General features: G+C 39.7%; 1 long non-coding RNA gene across 1 annotated transcript in view; it reads left to right on the plus strand.

Annotated features, from left to right (window-relative positions):
* Nucleotides 1-19,863, plus strand: part of LOC140517435 (uncharacterized) — a 64,601-nt gene that overhangs the window by 38,543 nt on the left and 6,195 nt on the right. The window contains exon 2 of the long non-coding RNA XR_011971585.1: nt 18,740-18,846. This is a non-coding gene — a long non-coding RNA (uncharacterized lncRNA). The remainder of the gene's footprint in view (nt 1-18,739; nt 18,847-19,863) is intronic.

The raw sequence follows: 19,863 nt of genomic DNA on the forward strand, positions 1-19,863 counted from the left end.
GAAGGTAATTGATGACAAGTACTTGAAGTTACTAAGACCTGGATACTGGAGGTCTGTCCAGGTGCACCTGGACAACTCCACCCCAGAGACAGGCCCTTCTTAGCAGTAGCAGATCTGGTTCTCTAGTGTCAGTGACTGTATCTTTACCTACTAATAAGCAGAGATGGAAGGGTCTTAAAAATCATCTAGTCCAACCTCCTCATGTCACAGGACAGGAAACACAGACTAGAAGGGTAGAAAGGACTGACCAAAGGTCCTACATAGGTAATGGGTAGCAAAAACTGGATTCGAACTCAGGTTCACTGACTTCAAAAGGATTATCCTCTGGGGTCTTTTTTACTACAATTAGTGGACAATTAGTAAGACAACTAGTATGGTGGAAAGAGTGCTGAATTTGGAGTCATAGGACCTGAGCTCAAATACCACTGTTACTTCTTGGTCCGCCTTAAAGTTCCATTTGTTGTAATGATAAACATAGTAGATTTGGGGATGGAGGACTTGGGTTCTAGTTTCAGCTTGGCTGTTTTCTACCTGTGTGACCCTGGGCAGGTCCATTCTCTTCTTTGGCTCTCTGTTTGCTCATCTGTAAAAGGAGAGTGTTGGACTGAATGGTCCCTAAGCTCTGGGTCTGTGGTTCTATTTTTGTCTCTCCCCAGACTGGGAATTCACCAAGGGCAAGGACTGCATCTCTCTTCCATCTTTTGTCTTCCCCATAGCACAGCTGTGTACAGGTTTGCATTTTCAGGGAGAGTGGAAGAGGGACATTCAATAAAGATTTATTGGTTGATTGATGTAAAAAGTTTGTAGTGAAGGAACACGACATGCTTTTGAGGTTAAATGAACCCTGAATGAAGAGGTGGAGAATCTCAGTTTTTGCCCTCAGCTATGGCTAACAGCATTGTTGTTCATCTCTAGGCAGGCAGGGAGGGGTCTCTCAGTGGAAAGTCCGGCCTCCTGCATAGGGCAGAAGAAAAGTGGCTTTGACTAGAAGCAATGATTTTCAGCATGACTGACAAAGACCTGGGAGGTAAACTATTGAGACATGCTGATCAATGGATGTAAAAAGGCAACTCACATTTGCCAGTCAGAGATATAGATAAGGATGGAAAGGAATGATGAGACTTGGCTCCTGCCACTGGGGAGAGAGGTGGTATGGGATGCCAGGATTCTAGGTTTGTCTCACAGCACATGTCCCAAGGAGAAACTCTTGCTATCAGAGATAGCCCTTTGTAAAGTTGTCAAATGAAAAGGACAGTGAAATACATCTTCACTATTGCCAGTCTCCCTTCCCTGTGATTGTTTTGCACCTTTCCTGGTCTTCTCCCCTAAGAGGCTCATAAGTTCCTCAGGATTGATGTAGTAGGGAAAACACTGGACTTGAAGCCAGAGGACCTGGGTTAGAATTCTACTTTTGCTAATTACTATTTACATAACTTTGAATGAATCACTTTCTCTGTTAGGGATTCAATTTCTTTATGTATAAAATGAAGACTATTAGACAAAATGGCCTCTGAGGTTCCTTCTAGCACTAGTCTATGATCTTATGATCACAGCCTTGAAGAATCTGTGATCCATATTTGGTGCAGCAGTCTCCACTAAGATGGAAAAAATCTGGTTGTCCAAGAAGCATTTGGCATAAAACACACGATGTATATGTGAGTATGTGCACAAACATGTGTATGCCCATGTTTGTATATGTGATGCATGCATGTGTCATGTGTATATGTATGTATGCTTATATGTATGTGTGTGTATGCACACATGAGCTCAATGACTGAAGTCCAATCATCTTTATCATTTACTTAATGGCAGCATCCTGTAGTGAAAAGATTGCTGGATTCAGACTCAGAGGCTGGGGGTTTAATCCTGTCTAAATCATTAAACCTCTTTGGGCCTTAGTTTTCTTATCTACAGAATGAAAGCATTGTCTTAGATGTTTTTTAAAATCTCTATCAATTCTAAATCTATGATCCTGTGAATGGGATGTCAAAAACGCTACCTGAATCCTTCTGTCTAGAATCCCTGTTCTTAGCTACTATATGGGGTGATAGAAGGAGGAGAACATGCTCTTGCCCTGCGGGTCTTTCCAAGAAAGGGGAACCTCAAAGCTAGAAGGGACCTGAGAAAATCGTGGCATCATAAGCTCATAGATTTAGAACTGGGAGGAATCCTAGAGATTATGTAGTTTAACTTCTTCATTTCTCAGATTGGAAAACAGAGGCACAGAGAGATTCCATGCCTTGCATTACATAGCATAGCAGGGACAGGAACTCAGGCTCAAATTTAGAACTGTTTCTGCTAGCTAAGCTGGACCTTAAGAATAAGTAGTTTTCTATGGGGGAGGAAGGAGGAAAGGATAGTTTTTTGATGGTACAGCCTGAGCAAAGGTTCAGTAACACACATGAGTGGGTTAGTCTGTTTCTCTTGAATGGATAGGGTCTGGGTTCTTTTGGTGTGTATATACACATATAGAAATGCCACTAACTGCATGGCCTTGGGCAAGCTGCTTAACCTCTATAGACATCAGTTTTGTCATTTGTTAAATGAGGTAATTGAGCTAGATGAGCTTTAGGTCTCTTCCCAGATCTGACCTTCTGTATTTATTGTTGTAAGATCCCTTCCATCTTCAACCTTTTATTTTCTATTTACTGTATTCCATTTTGTAAGAGCCCTTCTTGCTCTGACATTCATTATCCCATATAGAAGGCTTCTTTCACTGTCTGTGTTTACTAAACTCATTCATTCTTCCTTTGATTTTAACCAGTGCCTTGAGACACTGGGAATAGGGTTCGGGGTGTAAGGAATTTGAGGATCCCCAAGTGGAAGTCCTGGGGGAATCTCAATGTCCTAGATACCTCTGGAGATAGGGAGAGAGTGGGACCCTGATCCCAGCGGAGGGTCTCTGAAGTGGAGGGTGGTTATCATGGCACCCTGCTGACAGCTCTGCTCCTCCCTTGCGGATCTTGGAGTGACCTGTGGCGGCAACTCTGCTCCTGCCCCACCCCCTACTCCAGGCCTCCTTTGAGAATAGTTGTGACAACTCAGGAGTTGGGCCGTCTGCGAGTGCCCCCTGCCACCTCGGTGTGTCTCATTTGCATTTGTATTTGCATAAATCTGCATAAATCAGGAAGCAGCAGGTACTCATCTCCTGCAGTCAGATTTTAGACAATTTCATGAGCTTTGAAATTGCTTTCTCTTATATGTTTATTTTCTCTCTCTTCTCCCTTCTTTGTTTATTTCTTATCCTTTCCCCCCTTCCTCCCGTTCCCTCTCCCAATCCTAGTCTCTTTCTTTGCTCTTTCTTCCTGTCCTCTATTCTCTTGCTTTTGTTTTACTGTCCTAATTTCTCTCCCAGGTCTCTCCCCCTATCCCCTGCCTTCCTGGAGCTTGGGGTTACTGAGTCTTCCTCCATAGACCTTAGGGATGATACTAGTCTGAAGTCAGAGAGCAGGCTCTGAGATTGACCAGGATTGCGTTACAAACAGGGATGTTTACTTACTCGTTGGCATATTAGAATTGTGATTTGCACCCCTGATAAAAGTCACAGAATGTCAAGGGTGGAAGGGACATAAACGATCATGGAATCCAACCACCCCATTTTGCAGAGGGACAAACTGAAGTCCAGTCAGGGGAAGAGTACATGACTATGCAAAGGCATAGAGACTGAAAATGAAGTGTTGTGCATGAAGAACACTAGGAAAGCTAGTTTGGATGGACCATGGAGAAAGGTATAATGAGACTAGAAAGGGAGGGTTAGGGCCGGAGAGTGAAAGGTTTTAAGTGATGGAGGAATTTCTATTTGATCCTTGTGAGTCATGTGAATTTATTGAGTAGGGAGGTGACAGTCAAACCTGTTCTTTAGGAACACCTCTTTGACAATCATGAGGAGGATGAATGAGAGAGGAGAGACACTTGAGTCAGGAAGACCAACCAGAAGACTGTTGGAATATTCCATTTGGGGGAGGTGATTAGGACCTAATTGTTGGGTCAATTGTAAAATTAGGGGGGATCAAATTATATGACTTCTCACGTCCCTTCCATTTCTAAATCTATTCTCCTATAAACTGCCCTATGCACTTATCCTGTGCTGGGAATCTGGGCCCCACTTCAGAGGTCCTGAGCACTGGTGATAATGCTGCTGAGCAAGGACCAAGGCCACTCATAAGAACAAACAGCTTCTGGCTTGCCTCTCTCAGAACACTGAGCACGTAAATGGAACCACTGGCTCTGCTGGAGCCCATGGCCTCATCTCTGCTCCACCTGATTCCTCTGGCTCTTGACCATACCTTTGGTTTAATTCTGATTTTTTCCAAGTGTTTTATTGCATGCCCTGGTCTAGGTCCTTGCTCCCCCTCCAGATGGCACATCAGTTGTGAGAAAGGCTCTAGAAAGCCCTGCCCTCATTTGATCAGCTGCCATCCTCTCCTCCAAGGGACCCTGACTTGGGATGAATTTAATAACTGCTCCTGACATTTTTATGGGCTGCAGGCCTGCAGATTTCTTTTCTCACAACAGCCTTGGGACCTAGGTAATGCAAACATTATCATCCCCATTTTATGGATGAGGGTCAGAGAGGTTAAATGCCTTGCCCGAGGTCACACATCTAGTAGGTGTCTGACTCTGTATTGCTTCTAAAATTAAGTACAATCTCCTTCACCTGGCATTTATGTCCTTCCACAATCTGACTTCAAACTCCCTTTCTGACCTTATTTCACATTACTCGCAGACTCTAACAGCAGGAAAGGGGATGAGAAGCTCTCTAGTGCAGCCCATTCCTAACCAAGAGTCCCTTCTATCCCAACCCTAATAAGTGGACATTCAATCTTCACTTGAAGACCTCTAGGTAATGGAAATTTACTACCTTCCTGCATTCTACATTCCAGTCCAACTGGACTGGTAGCTGTTCCTAGAATTTAGTGTTCTATCTCCAAAATCCATGTATTTCTATAAGGTATTATTGCCTGAGGCAAACCATAAACACATGACTTTCTCTTCTTTGAAATTCAGAAAGTTATCTCCCTTTAAGGTTCAGCTCAAGAGTCATCTCCCCCATGAAGCCTTGCCTTATCTCCAAAGGCCATCTTCCTGCCATCCTAACCTGCCTTTGCTGCTGTCATACTCTTTAAGTCTTGCCCTGGAGATGCTGAGTCACTCAGCTACCATAGACCCATGCTGTCCTGATTGATGAGAACCTATAACCAGACTCCCTACCATAATTCTCCTAGACCATCTTCTGTCATACCACTATGCTTGTATTATCCTCCTTCCAACTTTTACCTTTTGCTCTAGGGACAGTATCTGCAAAAGATGTTTCAATTGATGGGCCTATCCCTGGAACTTTCTGGACCACAACACATTTCTTTAGCCATCACTTCATATATATATATGTATGTATAGTCTTTATTAAATTATAAGCTTCTTGAAGTCAGGGACTGCTTACTGTATTGGTATCCCAAACGTTTAGCATGTTTGGCACACAGTAAGTGTTTAATACACGCTTTTCATCCAATCATTCACATATTTTCTGATATATCCTCTTCTACCCTGCCCTTAATTGCTAGTGCTCTTTGAACTCTCTCTCCACCACCAGTAGAGTAAGTCCTTGAGGACAAAATTGTGCCATTTTTCATCTTTTGATTCCTAGGATCCAGCACAATTCTTTGTACATAGTAGACACTTAATAAATATTTGTTGAATAGATTTGGGTAGTTGGATTAATGAGTAGATAGACTGATGTTAACTTGAACTCTAGATGGTGTGTCTAGGAGCTGTCCTTGGTCCTGAGACATTCTACATTGTTAGTGCAGATGATATTGAGCTAGGAGGATTAGCTAATGAGTTGAGTAACTGAGTCTGGAACCAAAATGGCATTGATGTGCTAGAATGATGGACACATTGAATATGATGACATTGAGTAAAGAGAAATATAAAGTCCTACACCTGGGATGAAAATTTCCATGCAGAATGGGTTGGACTAGAATCAGAAACCACTGCTGTTTTATTTTGCATGACCCTGTGCTAAGAATGCTTTTTACATTTTAAAATTAAGTTTTGTTGTTATTTAAACATGTAAGAGCCATTCTTAGCTGTTGGGCCACACACAGACTGGCAGGTTGGATTTGGTCCTATACCAGTCATTTGCCCACCACTGGACTAGATGGTCTCTGTTTTAGCTTTGACATTTGAGAATTCTGTATCAGATGTGGGATTTGAATATACATGTTCCACTCCAAGCCCTTTAACATGGGCTTCTACTCAAGCATTCTGGTAACACTGGGAGAGAGGCAAAGACCAAGAAAGATATGGTTCCCATCTCATATTTGGAACTTTGGTGTTTCCTTCTTCTTTACCTCTCATCAATCACCAGGTCCTTTAGCTTCTACCTCTATGGTAGCTCTTGTATCTGTCTTCTTTGCTCTATTCCTACCACCTTCATCTTAGTATGAACCCTCATTATCATTTTTGGAGACTAAACTGATAGCAACATTTCTCCACTCTCCTCTCCACCCCTGCTTTTGAGTATTCAGACATTGCCACCATACCCCAGGTGCCATCTCATCTGGAACTTTTCTCAGCAAATGAGACTGCCTCACCCTGGAATTTCCATCCACCCCACAGCCATTTACCCTGGAATATCACTCTGCCATGCTGGCTCCCTTTTTCCACTGGTGATTGAGTTCCTCCCTAAACCATTTTGGTAAGGGGCCCCAGACTGACCAACTTTCATTCCTCTCCAGTTTCTGTTTCTGACTTTTCAGACTTCAGCACCATGTACCCAGAATGGGAACCTTCTCCCTTCTTCTCAGTTTTTTCAGATTTCTTTTGTGTTTTGCCTTTCCATATTAGAATGTAAGTATCCTGTGAGTAGGGACTGATTTTATTTTTGCTTGCATTTGTATCCTCCAGATCTTAGCATAATGCCTAGAACATTATAAGTGCTTAATAAACATGTGTTGCCTCATCTTTCCTTAATTTATCCTTCCTACTGCTGCCAGATTTACCATTTATTATTGAGTATCATAAGTATATTGGCATCTTATCCAATGATAAGAGACTGAAAGATCCTTGCCAGGGACCAAGTCATATCTCCTGTTTTTTTTTCTCCCTGGAGCCTGTCAAATCCACAACAAATGTTTGTCATACGATCAAGTTCAATGCTCTAGCATGCCCCCTTGGGGACATAATGGTGTATTTTAGTACTATGGAATAGGCTCCCACAGGAGGCAGTGGGTCATCTTTCTCTAGAGGTCTTCAGGTAAAGGCTGAATGGCCACTTCCTTGGTCTGTTGTTGAGGGGATTTTTACTCAGGTGTGGATTTGTCTAGAAGGCTTCTGAGCACCTTTCTAAAACTAAGTTACTATCACTCTGGCCTTCTTAACCTCTCCAGATGGATGTGAGAGAAATGTCCCCTCCAAGAAGAGCTTGGGTTAGGAAATCTGGCTTTGAATCCTGCTTTGACCATTTTTTAACTTGCGTGAACAAGAGCAAATTCACCCTCTCCGTACTTCAGTTTTATTATCTGTTCTATGGGACAAATTTTGTTCGTAAATAATTGTTTATTTTATTATTTGTAAAAATAAGTTGTGAATAATAATACTTGATGGGTTTCATTGTCTGGAAGAGAAATGGAGATAGTCTGTTACAGGAGTTCTTAACTTTATTTGTGTTCTGGACACCTTTGACAGTCTAGTAAAACCTATGGAGCCCTTTTCAGAATTAAGTTTTGAAATGCATTAAATAAAATGCCTGAGATTACAAAGGAAACCAATTATAGTCAAATACAATTACTAAAATATTTTTTTAAAAGAAGTTCAGAGACCTCAGGCTAAGAACTCCTATTATGACTAATATGGAAATGTTTTACATAATTGCATATGTACAATCTATATCTGATTGCTTACCATCTCAGGGAGGCAGGGAGAAGAGGAAGGGAGGGTGGAATAGAATTTGGAACTCAAAACTTTAAATTAAAATGTTAAAAAATTGGAAAAAAGGGCTCCTTTGTAGAAGTTGGAAGGGTGGTTGGAGGAAAAGAGGATGAGCATGTGAATATATGTGTTTAAATGTGTATATATGTGTATATTTTTGTGGGGTGGGGAGAAAGATTGGTTATTTTTTTTTTTTAATATAAGAGAATCTGGAAGGATCTGGAGGAGCTGGAAAGGATTTAAAAATCATCTTTGTTCCACTCCCTCATTTTAACTTTAGGAAATGTAGACCCAGAGAGTTCAAGACTGTTGCTCAAGGTCATATAGCTGGTGAGGGAAAGAGACTTGAATCCCAAGCCTCTTATCCTCCTCTCTGTTCCCACTGGCTTCACCCTGGCATGGGCCCCCATTACCACTTCCTGGGACTTAGTCCAGAGAATTATTCTCATTCCAGTGTTCTTTGCACTACCTAAAGCTGCCTAAAGTTGGAAAGATCATAAGATTATAAATTTAGAGCTGGAAAGGATCTCAGAGTCAGTCTTGTTCAACACTCTCATTTGACGGATGAAGAAACTGAGACCCAGATTGGGGAAGGGACTTGTTTACAATCATAGAGGCAGGAAGAAGCAGTATTGAAATACAAATTCAGGTTTTCTGATTCCAAATCTAGTATTCTCTCCACCACACCATGCTGTTTTTCTGCAGGAGAAAAACAAAACATTTTCCTCTGAGTATTAGAGGAAGGGCTGGAAGGGATGAAGAGCCATAAAGACATGTAATTTCCAAGTTGGAAGGGGATTTACCAATCATCTTCTCCAATTGACCAAGGCCCAGAAGAAGGAAGTGACTTGTCCAAGGCTCTATGGAAGGAAGGAAAAACTAACATTTATTAAGTGCCTACAATGTGCTAGGTATCGTGCTAAGTGCTTTACAAGTATGACTTCATTTGATCCTCATAACAATCTTGTGAGGTAGTTTCTACTGTCATCCATGTTTTACAGTTGAGGAAACTGAGGCAGATTAAATGGCTTGTTTAGAGTCACATAGCTAATAAAATACCTGGGGTCAAGTTTATACTCTAACTCTGGGCCCAGTGCTCTACCCACTGCACCACCTAGTTACCATGTAGATTCTTGTTCTAGCTACAATTGAAACCTATTTAAAACTGAAGGAACAAATTTCCATCCACTAAGTATTGAGGTTATTGGAGCCTTTAATATAATACTTTATTTTCCCCTAATTACATGTAAAAGCAATTTTTAATATTTTTTTTTTTAAAGTTTTGAGTTCCAAATTCTATCTCTCTTCTCCTCTCTGAGATAGTAAGCAATCTGATACAGGTTATATATGTGCAATAATGAAAACATTTCCATATATTAGTTATTTTGTGCAAGAAGACTTGAGGAAAGACAGTAAGGAAGGAAGGAAGGAAGAAGAAAAGAAAGAAAGAAGGAAAGAAAGAAAAAGAGAAAGAGAAAATAGTACTCTTTAGTCTGTATTCAAACAACATCAGTTCTTTCTCTGGAGGTGGATAGCATTTTTCATCATGCATACTTTGGGGATTGTCTTGGATCGTCTTGTGTTGGTGAGAATAGTTAAGTCATTCACAGTTCTTCATCATACAACATTGCTGTTACTGCATACAATGTTCTCCTGGTTCTTCTCACTTCACTTTGAATCAGTTCAGTCTTTCCAGGTTTTTCTGAAATCATCTTGCTTTTGATTTCTTATAGCACAATAATATTCCATTACAATTAGATGTGACAGCTTGTTCAGCCATTGTCCAATTAATGGGCATCCCCTCAATTTCCAGTTCTTAGCCACCACAAAAAGAGCTGTTAAAATATTTTTTGTGCAAATAGATTCTTTTCTCTCTCTCCTCCTCTTTTTAAAAATCTCTTTGGGATATATACCTAGCAGTGGTATTACTGAATAAAAGGATATGCACAATTTCATAGACCTTTGGTTATAGCTTACGAATTGATCTCCAGAATGGTTGGACTGGTTCACAACTCTCCCAGTTTTCCCACACCCCCTCCAACATTTATCATTTTCATTTCTTCTTGTTGCTGTTATATTAGCCAATCTGGTAGGTGTGAGATAGTACCTCAGAGTGGTTTTAAATTGCGTTTCCCTAATCAACAGTGATTTATAGTATGATGTATGTTTATAGTTTGATATGACTAAAGATTGCTTTGATTTCTTTGAAAATTTCCTGTTCATATCCTTTGACCATTTATCAACTAGGGAATGACTTGTATTCTTATAAATTTGACTTAGTTCTCTATATATTTGAGAAATGAGGCCTTTATCAGAGATATTTGCTGTAAGATCTTTCCACTCCCACTTATCTGCTTTCCTTCTAATTTTAATTGTTTTGGTTTTGCTGGTGCAAAAACTTTTAAATTTTATATAATCAAAATTGTCCACTTGCATTTTATAATGCTCACTATATCTTGTTTGGTCCTAAATTCTTCCCTTATTCATAGATTAAATAGGTAAACCATTCCATGATCTCCTAATTTGCTAATGGTATCACCCTTTATGGGTAAACCATGTACCCACTTTGACCTTATCTTAGTATACAATGGAAAGTGTTGGTCTATACCTAGTTTCTGCCATACTGTTTTCCAGTTTTCCCAGCAGTTTTTGTCAAATAAAGAGTATTTGTTCCCAAAGCTTGAATCTTTTGGTTTGTCAGATGCTAGAGTCCTATGGTCATTTACTTATGAGTCCCATGTACCTACTCTATTCCAATGATCCCCACTCAATTTTTAAAGCCAGTACCAGATTGTTTTGATAATTATGGCTTCATAATATAGTTTGAGATGTGGTATGGCAAGGCTACTTTCCTTCACATTTTTTTCATTGATTTCTTTGATAGTTTTTACTTTTAATTCTTCCAGATGAATTTTATTATTTTTTCTAGCTGTCAAATAATTTTTTGGTAGTTTGATTAGTATGCCACTGAATAAGTAGATTAATTGAAGTAGAAGTGTCATTTTATTATATTATCTTGGCCTACTCATGAAACAATTGATATTTTCCCAGTTGTTTAGATCTGACTTTGTGTGAAAAGTGTTTTGTAATTGTGTTCATGTAGTTTCTGGGTTTGTTTATGCAAGTAGACTCCCAAGTATTTTATATTGTTCACAGTTATTTTAATGAAATTTCTCTTTCTATTTCTTGTTGCTGGACTTTGTTGGTAATATATAGAAATACCTACAGTTTACATGGGTTTATTTTGTATCCTGCAACTTTGCTGCAGTTGTTCTTTCAAGTAGTTTTTTAGTTGATTCACTAGGATGCTCTAAGTATACTATCATATCATCTGCAAAGAATGATAGTTTCACTTCTTCAATGCCTCTTCTAATTCCTTCAGTTTCTTTTTCTTGTCTCATTGTTATAGCTAGCATTTCTAGCACAGTAGTGAGTAATAGTGGTGATAACGAACATCCTTGCCTTACCCTTGATTTTACTGAGAAGGCTCTCTAGTGTTTTTAATAGGAATGGGTGTTGTATTTTGTCAAAGGCTTTTTTTGCATCTATTGAGATAATCATATGATTTCTGTTGGTTTTTATTATTGATATGGTTAATTATGCCAATAGTTTTCCTAATATTGAGCTAGCCCTGCATTCCTGGTATAAATTTCACCTGGTCATAGTGTATGATCCTTTTGATATAGTGCTGCAATCCCCTTGCTAGTGTTTTATCTACATTTTTTGTGTTAATATTCATTAGGGAAATGCTTTATAGTTTTCTTTTTCTCTTTCTCTTCCTGGGTTAGGTATTAGAACCATATTTGTGTCATAAAAGGAATTTCATAGGACTCGTTCACCTATTTTTCCAAATAGTTTATGTAATATTGTGATTAATTGTTCTTAAAATACTTGGTGGAATTTGCTTATGAATCCATCTGGTCCTGGAGATTTTTTTTAGGGAATTTATTGATAACTTGTTCAATTTGTTTCTTCTGAGATTGGGTTACTTAAGTTTATATTTCCTCTGTTAATCAGGATAATTTATATTTTTGTAAATATTTATCCATTTCATTTAGGTTGTTAGATTTATTGACGTATAACTTGACAAAATAGCTCCTCATGATTGTTTTAATTTCCTCTTCATTGGTGGTAAATTCAACCATTTCATTTTTTATCCTGGTAATATGGTTCTCTTCTTTTCTTTTTAAAATAGAATTTACCAATGATTTATCTATTTTATTAGTTTTTTCATAAGACCAGCTTCCAGTTTTACTTATTAGTTTAACATTTTTCTTACTTTCAATTTTATTAATTCTACTTTGATTTTCAGGATTTTCAATTTAGTGTTTCATTGGGAATTTTTAATTTTTGCTTTTTCTAATTTTTTTAGTTGCATGCCCAATTCATTAATCTACTCTTTCTCTATTTTATTGATGTAAGAGTTTAAAGATATAAAATTTCCCTAAGTAATGCTTTGGCTGCACCCAATAAATTTTATATATTGTTTCATTGTTGTCATTCCCTTTAATGAAGTGACTGATTGTTTCTATGACTTGTTCTTTGACCCACTTTTTCTTTAGGGTTAGATTACTTAGTTTCCATTTAATTTTTATTCTATCTTTCCATTTCCCCTTATTAAATGTAATTTTATTGCATTATGATCTGAAAAGGATACATTTAATATTTCTGCTTTTCTGCATTTGGTTGTGAGATTTTTAATGCCTTGATACATGGTCAGTATTTGTGTAAGTGTCATGAACTGTTGAGAAAAAGGTATATTCATTTCTATTCCCATTCAGCTTTCTCCAGAGATCAATCATATCTGACTTTTCTAGAGTCCTGTTGAGCTCCTTAACTTCTTTCTTATTTTTTGGTTAGATTTGTTTAGCTCTGAGAGGGAACAGTTGAGGTCTCCCACTAGTATATATAGTTTTACTGTCTATTTTCACCTGTAACTCATTTAACTTCTTAAAAATTTTAGATACTATACCATTTGAAACATATGTATTTGGTACTGATATTACTTCACTATCTATTGTACTTTTTAGCAAGATATAGCTTCCCTCCTTATTTCTTTTAATTAGATCTATTTTTGCTTTTGCTTTGTCTGAGATCATGATTACTACCCCTTGCTTTCTTTTTCTTAGTTCAGCAGAAGCATAATGCATCTTGCTCCAGCCTCTTACCTTTACTCCATGCATATGTCTATGTTTCAAATGTGTTTCTTATAAACAACATAATGTTTTTAATCCATTTTGCTATCCACTTCCATTTTATGGGTGCGTTCAACTGAGTGTGAATGGTATTCCACCTTTGAGCCAATTCTGATGAGAGTAAGGTTCAAGGATCGCCCATCCTTCCATCTTCCATTCTACTATAGCAGCTCTTTCGTGCCTCTTTTATGAGAGAGAATTTACCCATTCTATCTTCTCCTACTTCTACTCCCAGTGCATTCTTCTTTCTCATGCCTTAATATTGTTTTTTTAATATCATCCCATCATAGTCCTCTTACACCTGCACCCTCTGTCTATGTATATTCCTTCTAATTGGCCTTGATAAAGTTCTTAAAAAAATTGTAAATATCATCTTGCCATGTAGGAATATGAACAGTTTAAACTTATTAAGTCTCTTGTGTTTTCTTGTTAGTTTTTTAACCTTTTTATGTTTCTCTTGAATCTTATATTTGAATAACAAATTTTTATTCAATTCTGATCTTTTAATTAGGAATGTATGAAAATCCTCTATTTTGTTTCCCCCTGAAGGATTATACTTAATTTTATTGGACAGGCGATTCTTGGTTGTTATTCTAACTCCTTTGCTTTCCAGAATATATTCTAAGCCCTCTGGTTCTTTAATGTAGAAACTGCTAAATCCCGTGTATTCCTGACTGTGGCTCCACAATATTTTGTGTATTTTCTTCTTGACCTGGGGGCTATGCTATTCTTGGGAATTTTCATTTTTGGGTTTCTTTCAGGTTACCATTGGTAGATTCTTTCAATTTCTATTTTGTCTACTGGTTCTAGGATATCAGGGCAACTTTCCTTGGTAACTTCTTGAAATATGATGTCCAGGATCTTTTTTTTTTTATCATGGCTTTCAGTTGGCCCAATGATTCTCAAATGATTTCTCCTCAATTCCAAGTCAATTATTTCTCCAGTGAGAAAATTCACATCTTTCTTTTATTCTATTGATTTTTTTTTAATCATTTCTTGGTATCTCAGGGAGTCATTAGTTTCCACTTGCCCTGTTCTAACTTTTAAGGAATTATTTTCTTCGGTGAACTTTTGTGTATATTTTTTCATTTGTGTGTTTTTTTTCCACCAAGCTGTTGACTCTTTTATCATGATTCTCTTGTATGACACTAATTTCTTTCTCTATTTTTCTTCTACTTCTCTTATTTGACTTTTAAAATCTTTTGAAGCTCTTTCAGGAGTTCTTTTTGGGCCTGAGACCAAATTACATTTTGCTTTAAGACTTTACATGTAGACATTTTGACACTGTTATTCTCTTCTAAGTTTGTGTCTTGATTCTCATGTGGTAACTTTTTATAGTCAAGTTCTTTTTTTCTTTGTTTTGTTCATTTTTCTGCCTATTTTGTAACTTTCTATTTTTGTGCAAGAGTTGCGCTTTGCGCCTGCACTGTCCTGAGCTTCTTGTGCTGGTGCCTAGGGCCTATCTACTGGCTTTGACTCAAGGGAGGGGAATCTTGGCTGGCTTCTAGGGATGGGACCTTTCTGTTGACCTGCCCTGGAGGTGGAGTCTTGATGCTGGCTGACTCTAGGGGCAGGGCCTTGTTTGTGGCCTTTGCTGGGGGTGGGGCCTCTTTGTGCTGCTGGTCTGGGGCTGCTAGTTTGCCTCCAGGGATGGTGGCTTGTATGGGCATGAGACCTCACTGATGATTTACTCTTGGTCTTGGAGCCTTGCTGCAGGCCCCCTCCTCCTTAGCCTGCCACTGTTGTTTGTTTGTCCAGCTTCCTTCCACCCCAGTGAGACAAACCTTCCCTGCTGAGCTAGTAAGCTGCTTCCCTGCTCCTAAATTGGTTCTGAGGAGTTTTTCAAGGTTGTTTGGAAAGGCATTTAGGAGGGCTTCAGGAAGTGACTTCTTTACTCCACCATCTCTGTACTGAAAGTCCAGTCTGGGCCTTTTTAGGACAGAAAAGCAAGGGAGGGAAAGAATCATTATTTACAGATATGAGAAATGGAAATCAAACAAAATCTCTCATCAACTCCCCATCACTCCCAGGCTGGAGAAGTGCTGAGTTGTGACTCCTTCCCCTGAATGTTCAACTCAACACTTTCCCTGCCTGATTCAGTCCAGGAATAGGCTGAGGTTGGTCAGTAGTCTCAGACATATTCCCCATAGGAGCATCTCTCTTCGACCTCATGCCCCAAACATATCTCCCTCCACTTCCAGCAGAGTGAGAAGCAAGGATTGTTATGCCTTGGGACAAATCCAATTTGGCTGGGGGTGGCCGTCCAAAGGCCAATCAAAGGGGAGTTGGAGGTGGGAAGGTAGTTGTGGTAGAAGAGTTCAACTGCAATGAGGTGGTAGAAGAGGCATAGAGCATGGTCCAAACAAAGATGCAGTTGCATTGGGTGGGGGCAGCATGACCCCTGCAAGTGTTGGCAGGGATGCTGAACTGAATTGAAAGTGACATGATTAAAACATGACCTGCAGCCCTGAGATGATTGTACCTGGTGTTGGTAAGGCTGGAGACAGGAAATGGGGGATGGATAACCGTGGGGAGGAACCTTGACTCTGCTTTCCCGCCCAAGAAGTGGAATTCTAGTTATTGGAATCCTAGGGCGAAGCTTCCAATCTCCTCATTCTAGCACTCTGTAGGGAGTCACAGATCACAGACTGTTTAGCAAAAAGAGACCCTAGAGATCATTGAGCCCAACTCCTTCCTTTTACAGAAGAGGAAATGAGTCCAGAGAGGGGAAGGGACTTGCACTTAGTAAGTGGCTGGGATTAAGATGAGTGGATGGGATTAGTAAAAAGCTGGGATTCAAATTCAAGTTTTATGGCTTTCCCCACTCCAAGTCTAATTCCCTATGAGATATTTTCTGGCCCTATTTCTCTATTGCTTTATGGTTTCTGAAGGTCATGGATGCAGATGCTCACACGCCCATTTTGTAGGTGAGACTCACATGGGAAGTAGCTTTTGTGTGGTCACACAGCTGGTAAGCATGAGAGCTTGGATTTCATTCTACATCTTCTGGCTTCATGTGCAGCATCTGTGGACTCCTAGTATGGAATCTGCTTGTCATTCCCTAACATCACTGTGTTACAGGAGAGTGATCATTGTTTTTGGAGGTAGAATATTAGAGAATGAGTCCCAGTTCTAGTAAGGTAGAAGTCCTACCTTACTGTGTAATTCTGGGTAAGTCATTCAGTCTCTCAGAGACTCAGTTTCCTCTTTTGTAAAATAGAGATTACATTATCTCCTTCTGGGGGCTGTTGTTGATGAGTCAGGTCAATAATTATTATTATAGTACATAAATATGTAGTATAATAACATTATAATGAATATTTTTTAGACCGTTAAATGTCCTGGGCCTCAAACAGGTGCAGAGAGAGAATATAGAATGTTCAAAGGAAATAAAACCTCCAAGAAAGGCTTAAGGTCAGAGGATCTGGGTTTGAATTGCCTTTGTCTCTTATTACTGTGTGACCTTGGTTAATAATAATAGCTTACCTTAAGGTTTGCAGAATGCATTGCATCCATTATCTCATCAACAATCAGATCCCAAACTAGAAGTTTATAGACCTAGAATCTAGTCTTAGCTTTGCCATGAATTCACTGTGTGACCTTGGACAAGGGCCTTACCCACTCTGGGCCTCAGCTTAATAACTCGTGATTTGATAGGGGATGAGGGGGAAACTCTCTTCATTCCTGCTCTGGGACTTTCCATGCCCTACAGAAGGGCCTCACTGATGATTTTCCAATAGATTGATGGATTGCATACCTTATTTAAAATCTCTGCATGAGACCCAAAGGATACATGGGGCTCAGAAGAAACATCCAGGACTGACTCGAGCAAGGGCTTTTCATGAAGCCACCAATGGCAGCCATTGCTTAAGGTTGAGCACCCAACTTGGAGCTGCTATTCTTGTAAGGAGCAAGAATAACTGGGATGAGTTTCTGGGAATTTAGGCCATGCTTACTCCCTCCTGCTTCTCCCTTCCCCCAAAGGATATGCTCCTTTTCCAAAAGACAAATACCTTAATGATCAGGGACTGTTCTTGACACTCTCTATTACCAACATCAAGGCTCAAGGAAGTTGAATTGTAAAGAAGAAGGCTGCAGCTGCTTTAGCTTCTCTCTGGGTAGGGCACCAGCCTCTTCTCCTTTTTAAGGCACCTAGTGGCAGTAGATACAGCAGAGTAACCTTTTATACTACAGTTCACAGATAAATAGGAGGCAGGGAATATAGACTTCAGGGCACTGAGTCTGGATGAGAGCTCAATTCCAAGCCTGCTGCAGACTAGCTATGTAACCCTAGACTCGGGCCTTCTGACTGAATCCATTATTGGAAACAGGATTTAAAACCTGATCTCCTGGCTCCATAAGTGGCTATCTTTCCTTTCCCCATCAATGTCTTCCTCCAATATTACCTAATGGCATTTTGATGGCCCTGGGATCCCAAGGGTTATTCTAATGGAGTTTAAGCTCTGATGGGAGCTTAAGGATGGGCCCAGTGACCCTGGTCTGTTGTTGAAGGATTAGTCCCGCTTATTTCAGACAGTCCCATCATGAGAAGATTGCCTATCAGGGATTGAATTATTTTGTCCAAAGTAGATCATGAGGAACTGTCTACTAGGTATGGAGGGATGGATCCAAAGTCTTTGAGAAAATCTTTCTCTTTTGAATAAGGATCTACAGAAGTGCCTTAGAATCAAGAAAGGAGTATGAAAATATTTTTTAAAAAAATATAGATGCTAGGCTAGGAGCAGATGGTGGCAGCAGTTTAGGGACCAGCATTTGTGACCATTCCATTTGTAATTTGTGCTCCAGACAGAAGATCACAAATTTGGAGCTGGAATGAACCTCAAAGGATATCTAGTCCAATCCCCTCATTTTACAGAGGAGGAAACTGAGGCCCACGGTCATGCAAGAAGTAGGAAGCAGAGGTCAGTGTCCCACCTTGGTCCTCAGCTTCTTGATGCGGTCTTCTTTCTACCACACCAGGAGATTCTTCTCCACAGAAGTTTGATTCAATTCAAAAAGCATTTTAAAAACACCTACTATTTTGCTAAGGCTCTGGGGAGATCAAGGCAAAAACAGGAAACAGTCACTGCTCATATGGAATCTGCATTCTACACTCCAAGTTATTGGTAAGGTCAGTTACACTAGAAGATACAGGCCTATGATATTTTACTAGAAACTTGAGGGAAAGTGGGAAATCCTGTGGTTTCCAACCAAATATTTCTGAGGAGGTCTCCTGTCTCCCTTTCTAGATTGGAGAGAGTACAACTCCAAGCCCAACAAAATAATTGGGTATTGTGATTATTTATTTCAAATAGAGCAGCTAGAAAGAGGGTATCTAGTTCTATTTCTCCTCCCCTTGTCCTCCACTATGTTCCCTTAGACTGGAGACTACAATCCTAAGTTGTAGTCCATGTAATATGTGTGGGAATGGCAGTATTTGGTTGTTGCTGACTTCCTCTGACAACTTCTGGGGACACATATGATTCGGTATTGGAAGGCTTGGTGCTCTTAGATGACAAGGAAATTCTCTTTTTGGCCACTGAACAGAAGGGATGTTGATTCGGTGGGCTTTGAAAAGAAGTGACCCTGCTCTGAAACTCCTCTTCTTTTTCCAGACGATGAGCATAACACAAATCTTTGAGTCTCTCCCTGAAGGGGTGAGATGGGATGTGGTTGGTGTCCTTCTTTCATCTGGGTAGAAATGTCAAACTGTGAATACATGGTAAGTAAAGCATGTGTATGACCTTAGGCAAGCCTGAATCGGGGCTGTTGCCCTTAGCTACTGTTTCTGTTTTATTTCTTTCCTGATTAGAGGTGACCAAATGGCATTGCCAAGGTGAATGTATCCAGCCTTGGAAGCAACCTTGGGAGCTCAAGAATTCTGGAGATACTGGGTCCTTTGGTTGGAACTGACTTGCCACTGAGGGGAGTTTCTGTATCAGAGAGGATAATCACTAATGGGGGAAGGAGCTCAGCTCCTGAAAGGGCTAGTCAGAAGACTTGTACCTAGAGGGATTTGTTTGGACAGTACGGAGGCAAGGTGAAATGTAAAAATGGCTATTCAGCAATCTCATAAATTGCTTTACGTTTTGATGGTTTTTGTCTCAGCCTCTCAGAAGAGTATAATAGTAGTATAAGTTATTATCATTGCTTTTTTGTTTTCTGTCAATGCACACTTGTGAGTCTTTTGTGTTTAGAAGAAATAAATAGCTGTCCTATGTATACACTGAATGCCTTTCTACTCCTCCCTTTAGAGAGACTTTAGATAAAAGCCAAAATCTAAACTTCAAATGATTTTCTTAGAGGCTTGAAGACAGCTAGATGGTGAAGTGGATATAGTGCTGGCCCTGAGGTCAGGAGGACATGAGTTCAAATCTGACCTGAGACACCTATTAGCTGTATGACCCTGGGCAAGTCACCTAACCCTGCTTGCCTCAGTTCAGCCTCTCATACGTAAAATGAGCAAGAGAAGGAAGTAGCAAACCACTTCAGTGTTTTTGCCAAGAAAACCCAAAATAAAGAGTCAGACGTGACTGAAACAACTCATCAATAAAACAGACATTGTAAAGAGTCAGGGAGTATGAGAAAAGAGCCTGGCTCTTCTTTTTAGGTCGTAAAGCTCCATTGGGACTGAAGTTGGTCTATGACTGGTTGCATCTGGAGTTGAAAGGGACCCCTTCGTAGAGAGGGAGAGGGAGTAGCATCCTAGACCTTTGGGTCCAACAACAGTTACTATTAT

Source organism: Notamacropus eugenii, chromosome 1, assembly GCF_028372415.1.
Source record: "Notamacropus eugenii isolate mMacEug1 chromosome 1, mMacEug1.pri_v2, whole genome shotgun sequence".
NCBI lineage: Eukaryota > Metazoa > Chordata > Mammalia > Diprotodontia > Macropodidae > Notamacropus > Notamacropus eugenii.